The following is a 17146-nucleotide window of genomic DNA, read 5'->3' on the forward strand; positions in this document are numbered from 1 at the left end:
TCAATTCAAACCAATACAATGGTAAATAAATGTGTTCTCCCTTTCTATTTAATGGTCTAAGATATCAGAAAGAGAGGAGTTTTCCTCAACTCTCTCAAATGATGGGGAAAGGGCGATTGTTACCTTCATAAAAACCCTCAAAAAGCAGGGGCAGCAGGGCTTCCCCCTCAATTTAGAACTTAGATTGATGAAAATGGAGGGGTTACCCTCAATTCAAACCCATAAAATGGTAACATCTGTGCTTTCCCCTTCCATTTAAAATGGAAGGGGGATCCCCTCGTTCAAACACAGACAATAATGAAGGAGGAGTTTCTTCCCTCCATTTAAACTCCTTTTGTTCTCGTAATCCCCATTTTTTCTGAGGGCACGGGGGGAGGGACTGGCAAGATGAAATCGGAAGGGAAAAATAGAAAGAACCACCCCCGCAAACCCACGCACCGGCTCACCTGCTTAGCTGCAGCTGCCTGGCACCTCCTTTGGCAATGCTCCGCATCTAACTGCATCCGAGTGCTCCCCTAGACCCTGTGAGATGCTCTCACCGTCCTTTCGTGAGAGACCCCCCCAGGACCTCACCGTAAGCCCCTCTCCTCCAACATAGCCCTGCAAAGGTGAGCTGAGGTAACCCCTCCTAAAACAGGCCCCGGCAGGTGCCGCCCTCTCCTCACCGTCACAGCTCACACCTGGGGCTGCTCTGCCCCCTCATCATTCTCACGGCTCACACCTGGGGTTGTTGCCGGTCCAAGTGTGAGGGCAGGTGCAGAAAGGATTTGCTGCTCCTTCCCTGGACGGCTCATTGTCTGCACCTGACACGCTGAGGCACCGGGCTTTCCTTTCCATAGATAATAGATAGTTGATGCCAGGTGCAGGTAAACTGTCAGGGTTGGTTTTTGAAATATTTTTTTAAACTAGAAAGTGTTCCATAAGTATGCATGTGACTTTTGAGATTTGATATACGAGACTTGTTGAGCTTTTGACGGGGTACCCTTCCTTCTCGGACCGGGGTAACGGAGCAGAGGAGGCTGCTGTTCTGCTAAGTTCTTTATTTCATAGTCTCATAGTTTTCTTGAAGGCAGAGTTCAGAGGGGGTTACATGATAAAGCCAAGCAGCAACAGCAGGCAAAACCAGCCTCTTCTACATGTTCTATATGCTCCATATACTCTATATGCTTTATATACTATACACACTATACATGATACACTCTATACAATGTACTATACACTCTATATTTTTTTCTTACGGAAGTGTGGATTATATTTGTTAACTGACCAATAAGATTAATACACGATTCTAGTTTTTCTTAACCTATCCTGGCATGATTCTAACAGTCGTAGGCCTTACACAAGTACTACATAGGTATTACACAGATTTGCGTATGCAGTTTCTATCAGCTCTTATTGTTTATGTGAACAGTCTATCTAAAAAATATGAACAGTGTAATTATATTTTGTCTAAAGTAAAGAATTCTGTGAAAAGGTAACACTGCTGCAGCAAGAACTGTGTTTAAGGTCTCTGCTACAGCTTTTTAATGTTTAAGGCACTTAGCATAGATTTCTACTGAAGTTAAAGATCTATGTTTCTATTTCACTTTGGTGTGGCTTCATGTATCTCAGCCTGACCAAAGGTTTAAATTCAATCCCCGTGCTTTGGCTTCCCTCTGGGCCTGAGTCCAGAGGAGCTTTTGCTCTGACAGAGACTAAATCTCTCGCCAGTTTTAGAGTACTGCATTGAAAGTCTGTGCACTTTCTCTTCTTTCCCTGTTCTGAGCGAGTGCTTTAGAACTTCTTTCTTCATTGAATTTTTTTATTTACACTTCAGCAAAATGTGGAAATAACGTATACAAACACAAGTACAAATACAATCCATATACATGCTGGCAAAAGTCCAATTTACACACAGAGCAATACATGGAAATTCAGTGGCAAACACCAATACAGAACAATACAGGGCAATGCAAGCCAAATACATATCAATACAATAAAACAATGCTACTGTTTCTGGAAAGTTTATTACATTTTCTTTTATTGTTATAAGAAACCCAAAACAGCAACATGTAGAGAACATAAGTCATCCACCACCCACACCTCCTTTAGCTTACACACAAACCCACCCTTGCTCTCATCTTGACCGCTCCACTAACCCTCGGTGCTCCATGGGAATGTGGTTCCCAGGAGCCTCCAAATCATCCTGCCTCACAAAACCCCATCGCCGGCACGGTCTGCACCCAAACCTTGGCGATGAATGTCACCTCGCAGACCGGCCAGGACCGAAGGAAAAAAAACCTGGGGGGGGGGATAAACCTGGCTGGGGTTTTTTTAATTCAAAATTTCAAAATGTGTTGAAAAACCTGAAAGGCAAAAATCTCGCATACAACATTGGAACCCATCAACACACATGCTCTCACAGGCAGACAGAAGCAGAAAGACAGACAACTCTCACAGACAGACACACACAGTCACACACTCTTCAGCTTAACACACTGACTGCAGCCCTTAATCAAAAAACTCTACGGCTGAAGATTCTTCAGCACATCTTCCAGCTGCTGCTCCTCAACATCAAACGGTAGATCCTGGGAAAATTGGTAGCATCAGTGACCACAGAGATCCAAAGCCACCTCAGGGACCTGAGAGACAACATGAGGCGGTCAGTGAGGGGCCAAAGGCTAGGAGTTATCTCCACACTAGGCCCATAAATTTTCTACCCAAAACCCCATAGAAAAGATATGAACCTTTAAGTTTTATAACTGTTCTTCTTAACCATTACCCTGCCAGGGCAGGGCAGCTCCAACTGCAAAGAGCACATGGACAAGGTGGTGCGCCGAATATAAGCAAAGACGACAAGAGGGCTTGAGATAACTCTCTGGAAGATTAATTCTTGAGCCCGATATGCTTTAAGGCAACAAAACCTACAGAACTACCGTGGTCACATGAGGAGGGTCTAATATGCTCCATATAGAAGTCTAAGGGAATAGGATGTGAACAGAAGGCACTACCAAAAGTGAGAAGGAAGATGGATGAGAACATCTCCTGCACTTCCTCTGGTCTCAAAAAGTAAAAATGTAAAGATGCCGGAATAAGCCCAATCTGGGAAAGTACACAAGGAGAGACCACCCCCCCCCCGCTGCCAATACGGCCCAGAACAATGCCGATAAAGCATCAAGACATAACAAAGCCCTAGGACACAGAAGAGGGTGGACACAAACTACACAACATAGACACAAACTACGTAACACAGAGAGAAGTTAAAACTGCCCAGCAGTTTCACCTGATGGACCCAAGATTCCTGCTGCAAGATGAGCCAGAAAGTGATGATGCCAAAGGAAAGACGGCTCTATGGCAATAGCACGTGACAGTGAAACAACTCCTTACGAGAAGTTAGTGCCAAAGCTGTTAAGAGGATGCTCAAGAAGTTCAGTAGGCCTAGAGAAAGAGGTGATGACTGCTGGGTGACCGCTCTGGACCCAAAGGCAGGCTCCTCAGGCAAAAAGATCTGCGATGACATCAAGACTCAAAGCACAAAGCTTGCAAAAACATGGGTATGGAACTGCTCTGCCTGGCAAAGGGTCAGGTGATGCTAAGGAGAAACCCTCTCCCTTTACTTCCAAGGGGCCCATCCCACTACAGCCCTCTCCTCTAAGCTAACTTCAGATTGCCTCCTGTGATTCCAAAGGTTTTTCCCTTCTCCCAACCACCAGTCCCAACACTTAGCTTTCAGAGATGAGAGGAAAAAAATCCATCCTCGACAGAAAAGAACTGGGCGCTGTGGACATCAGTACATTCCCTGTAGTCTGCTTTGGAAGCTACGAAAATTCAGAAAGAAACTTCAGACTGCGATGAGACGTCCCAAAAATGACCCCTTCTGCAACGCCCCCCTCCCTCGTAACTGCAAAGGATAATCGCTTACCAGCCGTTTCCAAACTTCGGCTCCACACCGGCTCATGGTACCTAAGACGACAAAATAGAAAACGTGACTATCACCCTCCAGAAGATTAATCCCCAGGGCTCCTCTACACTGCTGCCCTGGCGCACCGCAAATCTTCATCCGACTCTGGAGGGGGCCTGGACAATACCCGCAAAGTGAAAAGGTACATGCTTGGCACCTCAAAGGACTAAGGCAAAAGATCTGTGACATGAGATGCACAAAAGACAGAGAACGCACAATAGACACGTGACATGTACCGGGCCTGCTCTGCCCTGCGCACCTCGGCACTGTGATCAAAAGCAAGACTTAAGCTTTATGGGGCCTAAGGGGCCCCTTCTTGGTTATCCCCACCTCCAAATCTGACTCAAAAATATCTCCGGTGAGTGCCAACTCGACACCCCGCTTTTACCTCCTCTGTGGGTCACAGGTCTGGACTTACCTCTTGGATGTCTGGGAATGTCAATCTGCCTCGGGTGCAAAAGGCAGCCGCCTCACCATGCAGGCAGCTGGTGCCTTCACCGGGCTGGTTATCTCTTAGTCAGCTACAATAAACAAAACCAAACAAACATCAGTGCATGAGCTTAGTGGCACCTCAGCCAAAACCCATCAATTCTGCCACTCACCGTCTCCTAAAAAGGCTGGAGTCCTTGGGCCGCACGCTCTGGCCGCGCTCCAAGGCCAACACCATCGTTGTAGGGTATACCTGAGTTGAGTGGAGACGAGGTGATGTAGTATTGCTGAAACTTGAGCAGACCCACACTCCCCCTCCTTCCCTCCCCAACTTATTACAACTCCTCAGCCATTACCAAAGGCAACCTGGATGGTACCCTCACATGGAAAAGGTAAAGGCGTCGTCACAGAGTCCCATGATACTCACAGAGCACTAACGAGGGCAGCGAGACAGGTCCGTCAGCTGGTTGGTGAGGGGTACGGCATAAGAGAGTGGGACGGCCTGAAACACACAAATGACAATGGATGCTTAGAGCTGTATCAGAACTTAGCACCCAAGGAATAACATGTGGTTCTTTCCACCAATGACTTCTTACCTCATTCACTTGACCTTGACTGCCGAGATCTGGCTTTACCTCCTAAGAACAAAGACAAAGAACAATCCTGTAACACAGCCACCATTTATGTTTGCCCTGCAAAGACAAACAGTGACCGACCTTCAGGTGGGAACCCCCTCAACCGGTATGGAGCACTCTGCCACGGATTTAATCTGTGTGCATCTGCAAGAAAGTGATGACAAAAGTCAAAGGGCTGCATGAGAACTTCACAGCTCCAGCCATCTTCTGACAAGCTAGAAATATCAACTAGAGGACAAACTGCACCCTACATTACAAATTTCAAGTCCCCAAGCCTTCTTCTATTACACCGATATGCCAGAGTATGCAGCAGGGCAGAGCAGCTCTGGGCCAAACCCATGCAGGCACCCATGACAGAGGAGACGACAAACGAGAGGATACAACAAGGAGAGAGAACTCAGGGTGGAAAGCATGACTGCAAGCACATCAAAGGGCTAAGGCAAAAGACCTGTGACACAGGACACCCAAAAGACATGGCATGCACTATAGACAAGTGACACAACATGCACTGCGATTGCTCTGCCCTGCGCACCTCAGCATTGTCATCAAATGTGAGACTGTCACTTTATGCGGGCTAAGGCGCCCCTTCTTGGGTATCCCCATCTCCAAAGCTGACGCAAAAATCCCTCCCGGCGAGGCCCGACTCGATACTCCGCTTTCATCCCCTTGACTTATCTCTCAGACGTCCTGAGATGTGAATCCACCTGGGACGCAAAAGAAGACCGCCTCACCATCCCGGAAGCTCCTACCATCGCCGGGCTTTTGTCTTTTAGACGGCTACAATAAAGAAAACCAAACATCAGTACACGAACTTTGTGGCACATTGGCCAAGCCCCCAACAGTTCCACTACTCACCATCTCCTAAGAAGGCCGGGGTCCTTGGGCCCCACGCTTTGGCCACGCCCCGAGGCCGATACCGTCATCGCAGGGTATACCTGAGTTAAGAGGAGAGGAGGTGATGCGGGACTGCTGAAACTTGAGCGGACCCTCGCTCCCCCCGCCCCCTCCCACCCCGACTTGCCGCAACTCCTCGGCCGTCACCAAAGGCTACCGGGACGGTACCTTCGCATGGAAAAGGTAAGGGCTTCATCGCAGAGTCCCGTGATACTTGCGGAGGACTCAGGAGGCTGGCAAGACAAGTCTGTCAGCCAGTCGGCGAGGAGTTCGGTGTAATACAAGGGGACTACCTGAAACACACAAATGACAATGGATGCTTAGAGCTGTACCAGAACTTGGCACCCAAGGCATAACAAGTGGTTCTTTCCACCAGTGACTTCTTACCTCACTCACTTGACCTTGACTGCTAAGATCTGGCTTTACCTCCTAAGAACAAAGACAAAGAACAATCCTGTAACACAGCCACCATTTATGTTTGCCCTGCAAAGACAAACAGTGACCGACCTTCAGGTGGGAACCCCCTCACACGGTATGGGGCGCTCTGCCGCAGATTTAATCCATCTGCAAGAAAGTGATGACAAAAGTCAAAGAGCTGCATGAGAACTTCACAGCTCCAGCCATCCTGTATGAGTCTAGGAATACCATCTTGAGGCCAAACTACAACCTACAAATTCCACATCCCCAGGCCTTGTCCTATTACACCCATACTCCACAGTATGCATCAGGGAAGAGCAGCTCTGGGCCAAACCCACTCAGGCACCCGTGACGCAGAAGATGACAAACAAGGGGACACAACAAGGAGAGAAAACTCTAGGCTAGATGATCACAAGGACCGAGCAAATGAGGAATGAGATGACCACGATGAGAGACCGATGGCGAGCCAACAAGGCTGCAAGAACCCTGGCAGAGGAGGATGATAACAGAAGGGCTTATTCCAAGAACCGCAAAGATGGATGCCCGAGAATTGGACGGGTGGAATCCTCTGGCTAGCTTCACATTCTTACAAGCCTTCATCCTCTATAATGGATCATTGCAGTGCACAGCTGACAATGCAGCTCAGAACAAGACCTGAAAAGACACCCGACTCAACGTCGCTGAACAGAGACATGATCCTGATGCACCTCCAAGCTCACGAGTCAAAGGATCAATGGTATCGGCACCACACTGAGGAACACCAAGAACAGAGATGCTAAGAATAATGCCCAGCGTTTGCGATAAGCATCTCAAAGGGCTAAGGCAAAAGACCTGTGACATGAGATGCACAAAAGACAGAGAACGCACAAAAGACAGGTGACATGTACCAGGCCTGCTCTGCCCTGCGCACCTCAGCACTGTGATCAAAAGCAAGACTTAAGCTTTATGGGGCCTAAGGGGCCCCTTCTTGGGTATCCCCACCTCCAAATCTGACTCAAAAATACCTCCTGGTGAGTCCCAACTCAACACCCCGCTTTCACCCCTACTGTGGGTCACAGGTCTCAACTTATCTCTTGGATGTCTGGGGATGTCAATCTGCCTCGGGTGCAAAAGAAGGCTGCATCACCATGCGGGAAGCTCGTGCCTTCACCAGGCTGGTTCTCTCTTAGTCAGCTACAATAAAGAAAACCAGACAAACATCAGTGCATGAACTTAGTGGCACCTCAGCCAAAACCTGTCAATTCTGCCACTCACCGTCTCCTAAAAAGGCTGGCCTCCTCAGGCCGCACGCTTTGGCCACGCTCTGAGGCCAACGCCATCGTCACAGAGTATACCTGGGTTAAGAGGAGACGAGTTGATGCGGCATTGCCGAAACTTGAGTGGGCCCTCGCTCCTCCCTCCCTCCGCAACTCACTGCAACTACCTGGCCGTTGCCGAAGGCAACCTGGACGGCACGTTCAAATGGAAAAGGTAAAGGCTTCGTCACAGAGTCCTGTAATACTTCCGGCAGGCTAACGACAGCGGCGAGCCAGGTCCATCAGCCAGTTGGCAAGGAGTTTCACCATAATACATGGGGACTGCCTAAAGCACACAAATGACAATGGATGCTTAAAGCTTAGAGTGACAGAACTTGGCACCGAAACAATAACAACCAGTTCAGTACACCGGTCACCACTTACCTCACTAACTCGACTTTGACTGCTGAGATCTGGCATTACCTCCTAAAAACAAAGACAAAGAACGATGCTGTAACACAGCCACCAATTACACTTGCCCCGCAAACAAACGGTGACTGACCTTCCTGCAGGAAACCCCCTCACCTGGTATGGGGCGCTCTGCCACGGATTTAATCTGTCTGCATCTGCAAGAAAGTGATGACAAAAGTCAAAGGGCTGCATGAGAACTTCACAGCTCCAGCCATCTTGTGACAACCTAGGAATATCATCTAGAGGCCAGACTACACCATACATTATGGATTTAAAGGCCTTGGGCCTTGTTCTATTACACCTATATGCCAGAGTATGCAGCAGGGCAGAGCAGCTCTGGGCCATTCCATGCAGGCACCGTGACACAGGAGACGACAAAAGAGGGGATGCAATGAGGAGAGAGAACTCTCGGCAAAAAGCATGACTGCAAGCACATCAAAGGGCTAAGGCAAAAGACCTGTGACACAAGATGCCCAAAAGACACGGCATGCACAATAGACAAGTGACGCAACATGCACTGCGATTGCTCTGCCCTGCGCACCTCAGCATTGCGATCAAATGTGAGGCTTTCCCATTATGAGGGCTAAGGGGCCCCTTCTTGGACATCCTCATCTCCAAAGCTGACTCAAAACTCCCTCCCAGCAAGCCCCGGCCCGACACCCCGCTTTCATTCCCTCCGTGGGTCATATCCCTCAACTTATCTCTCGGACATCTGAGGATGTGAATCTTCCTGGGGCGCAAAAGAAGGCAGCCTCCCGCCGGCCCAGAAGCTCCCGCCCTTGCCAGGCTGTTGTCTCTCAGTCAGCTACAATAAAGACAACCAAACATCAGTATATGAGCTTAGTGGCATGTCAGCCAAAACCCAACAATTCCACTACTCACCATCCACTAAGAGAGCCCGGGTCCGCAGGCCGCACGCTCTGGCCGCGCTCCAAGGCCGACGCCATCATCGCAGGGTATACCTGGGTTGAGTGGAGACGAGGTTATGCAGCATTGCTGAAACTTGAGTGGACCCTTGTTCCTCCTCCCTCCCCGACATGCTGCAACTCCTCGGCAGTTGCTGAAGGCTACCCAGACGGTACCTTCGCATGGAAGAGGTAAAGGCTTCATCGCAGAGTCCCATGATACTTGCAGAGGACTCACGAGGACAGCGAGCCAGGTCCATCAGCCAGTCGGTGAGGGGTTTCAGTGTAATACAAGGGGACCTCCTGAAACACACAAATGACAGTGGATGCTTAGAGCTGTACCAGAACTTGGCACCCAAGGCATAAAAAGTGGTTCTTTCCACCAGTGACTTCTTACCTCATTCACTTGACCTTGACTGCCGAGATCTGGCTTTACCTCCTAAGAACAAAGACAAAGAACAATCCTGTAACACAGCCACCAGTTACACTTGCTGAGGAAACACAAACAGTGACTGACCTTCCTGTGGGAACCCCCTCACCCGGTATAGGGCGCTCTGACATGGATTTAATCTGTCTGCATCTGCAAGAAAGTGATGACAAAAGTCAAAGGGCTGCATGATAACCTAACAGCTCCAGCCATCTTCTGACAAGCTAGAAATATCATCTAGAGGACAAACTGCACCCTACATTACAAATTTCAAGTCCCCAAGCCTTCTTCTATTACACCGATATGCCAGGGTATGCAGCAGGGCAGAGCAGCTCTGGGCCAAACCCATGCAGGCACCCATGACAGAGATGACTAACAAGAGGATACAACAAGGAGAGAGAACTCAGGGTGGAAAGCATGACTGCAAGCACATCAAAGGGCTAAGGCAAAAGACCTGTGACACAGGACACCCAAAAGACATGGCATGCACTATAGACAAGTGACACAACATGCACTGCGATTGCTCTGCCCTGCGCACCTCAGCATTGTCATCAAATGTGAGACTGTCACTTTATGCGGGCTAAGGCGCCCCTTCTTGGGTATCCCCATCTCCAAAGCTGACGCAAAAATCCCTCCCGGCGAGGCCCGACTCGATACTCCGCTTTCATCCCCTTGACTTATCTCTCAGATGTCCTGAGATGTGAATCCACCTGGGACGCAAAAGAAGACCGCCTCACCATCCCGGAAGCTCCTACCATCGCCGGGCTTTTGTCTTTTAGACGGCTACAATAAAGAAAACCAAACATCAGTACACGAACTTCGTGGCACATTGGCCAAGCCCCCAACAGTTCCACTACTCACCGTCTCCTAAGAAGGCCGGGGTCCTTGGGTCCCACGCTTTGGCCACGCCCCGAGGCCGATACCGTCATCGCAGGGTATACCTGAGTTAAGAGGAAAGGAGGTGATGCGGGACTGCTGAAACTTGAGCGGACCCTCGCTCCCCCCCCGCCTCCCACCCCGACTTGCCGCAACTCCTCGGCCGTCACCAAAGGCTACCGGGACGGTACCTTCGCATGGAAAAGGTAAAGGCTTCATCGCAGAGTCCCGTGATACTTGCAGAGGACTCACGAGGGCGGCAAGACAGGTCCATCAGCCAGTCGGCGAGGAGTTCGGTGTAATACAAGGGGACTACCTGAAACACACAAATGACAATGGATGCTTAGAGCTGTACCAGAACTTGGCACCCAAGGCATAACAAGTGGTTCTTTCCACCAGTGACTTCTTACCTCACTCACTTGACCTTGACTGCTAAGATCTGGCTTTACCTCCTAAGAACAAAGACAAAGAACAATCCTGTAACACAGCCACCATTTATGTTTGCCCTGCAAAGACAAACAGTGACCGACCTTCAGGTGGGAACCCCCTCACACGGTATGGGGCGCTCTGCCGCAGATTTAATCCGTCTGCATCTGCAAGAAAGTGGTGACAAAAGTCAAAGAGCTGCATGAGAACTTCACAGCTCCAGCCATCCTGTATGAGTCTAGGAATACCATCTTGAGGCCAAACTACAACCTACAAATTCCACATCCCCAGGCCTTGTCCTATTACACCCATACTCCACAGTATGCATCAGGGAAGAGCAGCTCTGGGCCAAACCCACTCAGGCACCCGTGACACAGAAGATGACAAACAAGGGGACACAACAAGGAGAGAAAACTCTAGGCTAGATGATCACAAGGACCGAGCAAATGAGGAATGAGATGACCACGATGAGAGACCGATGGCGAGCCAACAAGGCTGCAAGAACCCTGGCAGAGGAGGATGATAACAGAAGGGCTTATTCCAAGAACCGCAAAGATGGATGCCCGAGAATTGGACGGGTGGAATCCTCTAGCTAGCTTCACATTCTTACAAGCCTTCATCCTCTATAATGGATCATTGCAGTGCACAGCTGACAATGCAGCTCAGAACAAGACCTGAAAAGACACCCGACTCAACGTCGCTGAACAGAGACATGATCCTGATGCACCTCCAAGCTCACGAGTCAAAGGATCAATGGTATCGGCACCACACTGAGGAACATCAAGAACAGAGATGCTAAGAATAATGCCCAGCGTTTGCGATAAGCATCTCAAAGGGCTAAAGCAAAAGACCTGTGACATGAGATGCACAAAAGACAGAGAACGCACAAAAGACAGGTGACATGTACCAGGCCTGCTCTGCCCTGCGCACCTCAGCACTGTGATCAAAAGCAAGACTTAAGCTTTATGGGGCCTAAGGGGCCCCTTCTTGGGTATCCCCACCTCCTAATCTGACTCAAAAATACCTCCTGGTGAGTCCCAACTCAACAGCCCGCTTTTACCCCTACTGTGGGTCACAGGTCTCAACTTATCTCTTGGATGTCTGGGGATGTCAATCTGCCTCGGGTGCAAAAGAAGGCTGCATCACCATGCGGGAAGCTCGTGCCTTCACCGGGCTGGTTCTCTCTTAGTCAGCTACAATAAAGAAAACCGGACAAACATCAGTGCATGAACTTAGTGGCACCTCAGCCAAAACCTGTCAATTCTGCCACTCACCGTCTCCTAAAAAGGCTGGCCTCCTCAGGCCGCACGCTTTGGCCACGCTCTGAGGCCAACGCCATCGTCATCGTCACAGAGTATACCTGGGTTAAGAGGAGACGAGGTGATGTGGCATTGCCGAAACTTGAGTGGGCCCTCGCTCCTCCCTCCCTCCGCAACTCACTGCAACTACCCGGCCGTTGCCGAAGGCAACCTGGACGGCACGTTCAAATGGAAAAGGTAAAGGCGTCGTCACAGAGTCCTGTAATACTTCCGGAGGGGTAACGACAGCGGCGAGCCAGGTCCATCAGCCAGTTGGCAAGGAGTTTCACCATAATACATGGGGACTGCCTAAAGCACACAAATGACAATGGATGCTTAAAGCTTAGAGTGACAGAACTTGGCATCGAAACAATAACAACCAGTTCAGTACACCGGTCACCACTTACCTCACTAACTCGAATTTGACTGCTGAGATCTGGCATTACCTCCTAAAAACAAAGACAAAGAACGATGCTGTAACACAGCCACCAATTACACTTGCCCCGCAAACAAACGGTGACTGACCTTCCTGCAGGAAACCCCCTCACCTGGTATATGGGGCGCTCTGCCACAGATTTAATCTGTCTGCATCTGCAAGAAAGTGATGACAAAGGTCAAAGGGCTGCATGAGAACTTCACAGCTCCAGCCATCTTGTGACAACCTAGGAATATCATCTAGAGGCCAGACTACACCATACATTACAGATTTAAAGGCCTTGGGCCTTGTTCTATTACACCTATATGCCAGAGAATGCAGCAGGGCAGAGCAGCTCTGGGCCAAACCCATGCAGGCACCCGTGACACAGGAGACGACAAAAGAGGGGATGCAACGAGGAGAGAGAACTCTCGGCAAAAAGCATGACTGCAAGTACATCAAAGGGCTGAGGCAAAAGACCTGTGACACAAGATGCCCAAAAGACATGGCATGCACTATAGACAAGTGACACAACATGCACTCGGATTGCTCTGCCCTGCGCACCTCAGCATTGCGATCAAATGTGAGACTTTTCCATTATGCGGGCTAAGGCACCCCTTCTTGGCTATCCCCATCTCCAAAGCTGACTCAAAACTCCCTCCCCAAGAGCCCCGACCCGACACCCCGCTTTCATTCCCTCCGTGGGTCATATCCCTCAACTTATCTCTCGGACATCTGGGGATGTGAATCTTCCTGGGGCGCAAAAGAAGGCGGCCTCTCGCCGGCCCAGAAGCTCCTGCCATTGCCAGGCTGTTGTCTCTCAGTCAGCTACAATAAAGACAACCAAACATCAGTATATGAGCTTAGCGGCATGTCAGCCAAAACCCATCAATTGCACTACTCACCGTCTCCTAAGAAGGCCAGGGTCCTCGGGCCACACGCTCTGGCCACGCTCCAATGATGGCCGACGCCATCATCGCAGGGTATACCTGGGTTGAGTGGAGACGAGGTTATGCAGCATTGCTGAAACTTGAGTGGACCCTTGTTCCTCCTCCCTCCCCGACATGCTGCAACTCCTCGGCAGTTGCTGAAGGCTACCCAGACGGTACCTTCGCATGGAAAAGGTAAAGGCTTCATTGCAGAGTCCCATGATACTTGCAGAGGACTCACGAGGGCAGCAAGCCAGGTCCATCAGCCAGTCGGTGAGGGGTTTCAGTGTAATACAAGGGGACCGCCTGAAACACACAAATGACAGTGGATGCTTAGAGCTGTACCAGAACTTGGCACCCAAGGCATAACAAGTGGTTCTTTCCACCAGTGACTTCTTACCTCATTCACTTGACCTTGACTGCTGAGATCTGGCTTTACCTCCTAAGAACAAAGACAAAGAACAATCCTGTAACACAGCCACCAGTTACACTTGCTGAGGAAACACAAACAGTGACTGACCTTCCTGTGGGAACCCCCTCACCCGGTATAGGGCGCTCTGACATGGATTTAATCTGTCTGCATCTGCAAGAAAGTGATGACAAAAGTCAAAGGGCTGCATGAGAACTTCACAGCTCCAGCCATCTTCTGACAAGCTAGAAATATCATCTAGAGGACAAACTGCACCCTACATTACAAATTTCAAGTCCCCAAGCCTTCTTCTATTACACCGATATGCCAGGGTATGCAGCAGGGCAGAGCAGCTCTGGGCCAAACCCATGCAGGCACCCATGACAGAGGAGATGACTAACGAGAGGATACAACAAGGAGAGAGAACTCAGGGTGGAAAGCATGACTGCAAGCACATCAAAGGGCTAAGGCAAAAGACCTGTGACACAGGACACCCAAAAGACATGGCATGCACTATAGACAAGTGACACAACATGCACTGCGATTGCCCTGCCCTGCGCACCTCAGCATTGTCATCAAATGTGAGACTGTCACTTTATGCGGGCTAAGGCGCCCCTTCTTGGGCATCCCCATCTCCAAAGCTGACGCAAAAATCCCTCCCGGCGAGGCCCGACTCGATACTCCGCTTTCATCCCCTTGACTTATCTCTCAGACGTCCTGAGATGTGAATCCACCTGGGACGCAAAAGAAGACCGCCTCACCATCCCAGAAGCTCCTACCATCGCCGGGCTTTTGTCTTTTAGACGGCTACAATAAAGAAAACCAAACATCAGTACACGAACTTCGTGGCACATTGGCCAAGCCCCCAACAGTTCCACTACTCACCGTCTCCTAAGAAGGCCAGTGTCCTTGGGCCCCACGCTTTGGCCACGCCTCGAGGCCGATACCGTCATCGCAGGGTATACCTGAGTTAAGAGGAGAGGAGGTGATGCGGGACTGCTGAAACTTGAGCGGACCCTCGCTCCCCCCACCCCCCCAACCCGACTTGCCGCAACGCCTCGGCCGTCGCCAAAGGCTACCGGGACGGTACCTTCGCATGGAAAAGGTAAAGGCTTCATCGCAGAGTCCCATGATACTTGCAGAGGACTCACGAGGGCGGCAAGACAGGTCCATCAGCCAGTCGGCGAGGAGTTCGGTGTAATACAAGGGGACTACCTGAAACACACAAATGACAATGGATGCTTAGAGCTGTACCAGAACTTGGCACCCAAGGCATAACAAGTGGTTCTTTCCACCACTGACTTCTTACCTCGTTCACTTGACCTTGACTGCTAAGATCTGGCTTTACCTCCTAAGAACAAAGACAAAGAACAATCCTGTAACACAGCCACCATTTATGTTTGCCCTGCAAAGACAAACAGTGACCGACCTTCAGGTGGGAACCCCCTCACACGGTATGGGGCGCTCTGCTGCAGATTTAATCCGTCTGCATCTGCAAGAAAGTGATGACAAAAGTCAAAGAGCTGCATGAGAACTTCACAGCTCCAGCCATCCTGTATGAGTCTAGGAATACCATCTTGAGGCCAAACTACAACCTACAAATTCCACATCCCCAGGCCTTGTCCTATTACACCCATACTCCACAGTATGCATCAGGGAAGAGCAGCTCTGGGCCAAACCCACTCAGGCACCCGTGACACAGAAGATGACAAACAAGGGGACACAACAAGGAGAGAAAACTCTAGGCTAGATGATCACAAGGACCGAGCAAATGAGGAATGAGATGACCACGATGAGAGACCGATGGTGAGCCAACAAGGCTGCAAGAACCCTGGCAGAGGAGGATGATAACAGAAGGGCTTATTCCAAGAACCGCAAAGATGGATGCCCGAGAATTGGACGGATGGAATCCTCTAGCTAGCTTCACATTCTTACAAGCCTTCATCCTCTATAATGGATCATTGCAGTGCACAGCTGACAATGCAGCTCAGAACAAGACCTGAAAAGACACTCGACTCAATGTCGCTGAACAGAGATGTGATCCTGATGCACCTCCAAGCTCACGAGTCAAAGGATCAATGGTATCAGCACCACACTGAGGAACACCAAGAACAGAGATGCTAAGAATAACGCCCAGTGTTTGCGATAAGCATCTCAAAGGGCTAAAGCAAAAGACCTGCGACATGAGATGCACAAAAGACAGAGAACGCACAATAGACAGGTGACATGTACCAGGCCTGCTCTGCCCTGCGCACCTCAGCACTGTGATCAAAAGCAAGACTTAAGCTTTATGGGGCCTAAGGGGCCCCTTCTTGGGTATCCCCACCTCCAAATCTGACTCAAAAATACCTCCTGGTGAGTCCCAACTCAACACCCCGCTTTTACCCCTACTGTGGGTCACAGGTCTCAACTTAGCTCTTGGATGTCTGGGGATGTCAATCTGCCTCGGGTGCAAAAGAAGGCTGCATCACCATGCGGGAAGCTCGTGCCTTCACCGGGCTGGTTCTCTCTTAGTCAGCTACAATAAAGAAAACCGGACAAACATCAGTGCATGAACTTAGTGGCACCTCAGCCAAAACCTGTCAATTCTGCCACTCACCATCTCCTAAAAAGGCTGGCCTCCTCAGGCCGCACGCTTTGGCCACGCTCTGAGGCCAACGCCATCGTCATCGTCACAGAGTATACCTGGGTTAAGAGGAAACGAGGTGATGCGGCATTGCTGAAACTTGAGTGGGCCCTCGCTCCTCCCTCCCTCCGCAACTCACTGCAACTACCTGGCCGTTGCCGAAGGCAACCTGGACGGCACGTTCAAATGGAAAAGGTAAAGGCTTTGTCACAGAGTCCTGTAATACTTCCGGCGGGCTAACGACAGCGGCGAGCCAGGTCCATCAGCCAGTTGGCAAGGAGTTTCACCATAATACATGGGGACTGCCTAAAGCACACAAATGACAATGGATGCTTAAAGCTTAGGGTGACAGAACTTGGCATCGAAACAATAACAACCAGTTCAGTACACCGGTCACCCCTTACCTCACTAACTCGACTTTGACTGCTGAGATCTGGCATTACCTCCTAAAAACAAAGACAAAGAACGATGCTGTAACACAGCCACCAATTACACTTGCCCCGCAAACAAATGGTGACTGACCTTCCTGCAGGAAACCCCCTCACCTGGTATGGGGCGCTCTGCCACGGATTTAATCTGTCTGCATCTGCAAGAAAGTGATGACAAAGGTCAAAGGGCTGCATGAGAACTTCACAGCTCCAGCCATCTTGTGACAACCTAGGAATATCATCTAGAGGCCAGACTACACCATACATTACAGATTTAAAGGCCTTGGGCCTTGTTCTATTACACCTATATGCCAGAGAATGCAGCAGGGCAGAGCAGCTCTGGGCCAAACCCATGCAGGCACCCGTGACACAGGAGACGACAAAAG

At 50.0% G+C, this 17146-nt stretch overlaps 1 long non-coding RNA gene across 3 annotated transcripts; it reads right to left on the bottom strand.

Annotated features, from left to right (window-relative positions):
- Positions 1–1649: 1649 nt before the first annotated feature.
- LOC138119156 (uncharacterized) lies at positions 1650–5771 on the bottom strand. 3 transcript variants are annotated; one of them, XR_011155404.1, is made up of 8 exons: positions 5086–5188; positions 4966–5007; positions 4797–4871; positions 4543–4622; positions 4359–4461; positions 3902–3942; positions 2727–3797; positions 1650–2621 (listed from the first exon to the last, which is right to left on the bottom strand). It is a non-coding gene; the product is annotated as an uncharacterized lncRNA (long non-coding RNA). The 3 variants fall into 3 exon arrangements; XR_011155403.1 differs by lacking the exon at positions 1650–2621 and adding an exon at positions 5537–5771 and having other exon boundaries at positions 2628–3797; positions 5086–5148; XR_011155402.1 differs by lacking the exon at positions 1650–2621 and having other exon boundaries at positions 2628–3797; positions 5086–5208.
- Between the last annotated feature and the right edge of the window lie 11375 nt (positions 5772–17146).

Source organism: Aphelocoma coerulescens, chromosome 15 (assembly GCF_041296385.1).
Source record: "Aphelocoma coerulescens isolate FSJ_1873_10779 chromosome 15, UR_Acoe_1.0, whole genome shotgun sequence".
Lineage (NCBI taxonomy): Eukaryota > Metazoa > Chordata > Aves > Passeriformes > Corvidae > Aphelocoma > Aphelocoma coerulescens.